This window comes from Tachyglossus aculeatus, chromosome 1 (assembly GCF_015852505.1).
Source record: "Tachyglossus aculeatus isolate mTacAcu1 chromosome 1, mTacAcu1.pri, whole genome shotgun sequence".
In the NCBI taxonomy this organism is placed as follows: Eukaryota; Metazoa; Chordata; class Mammalia; order Monotremata; family Tachyglossidae; genus Tachyglossus; species Tachyglossus aculeatus.
Window position 1 is genome coordinate 47,742,422 of NC_052066.1, and position 797 is coordinate 47,743,218.

Consider the following 797-nt stretch of genomic DNA (forward strand, 5'->3'; position numbering starts at 1 on the left):
CAGCAATTCTCCCAGAGCGTCAGAATGAGAACGGATTTCCCATTTGCCAATCGGCCAAATTTTATCTGAGAATTGTGCTAGCCGCGGTGACCCTGGAAGAAATCCCAGGGCCGGCCTAGCTGAACGGTGACTCGGTGGCCCTTCTTTGCCACGCCCTCCATTTTTTTTTTTTTGAAGTCCAGAAAAATGCAGTTAAAAAGAGAGTCGGTGAAGAAAAATGAAGTTTCCCTTTTAACGTCCATCCAGGCGGAAATGACATTTTCCAGTCTTCTGCAGGACGCTTGTTTCTGAGGGCAGGGTCACTTCGGGGGGTGTGGGGGTAGAGTCTGAAGAAGATAGAGTCGGGAGAGGGAAGGGGGAGGATAAAAGGGAGAAGGAGAAAGGGGAAAAAGAGGGAGAAAGGAGTGGAAAAAGGGAGAGTCGAGGTCCGGGAGTTGGAATGAACCTTGGCGGCTGGGTATGCCCGACACAATCCCTGAGGATTGTCTGTGATGACCCCATGGCAGAGCTTTTAGACTGTGAGCCCACTGTTGGGTAGGGACTGTCTCTGTATGTTGCCAACTTGTACTTCCCAAGCGCTTAGTACATTGCTCTGCACACAGTAAGCGCTCAATAAATACGATTGATAATGATGATGGCAGAGCTTGGGAATGAGGCAGAAAGCCTCCCACAGTCTGGATGATGATGACGATATTTGTTAAGCACTTACTATGTGCCAAGCACTGTTCCACTTCCCTACTGCTGCCTGCGCGTTCTGCATGCAACCACTTCGTGGCTCAGTGGAAAGAGCCCATATA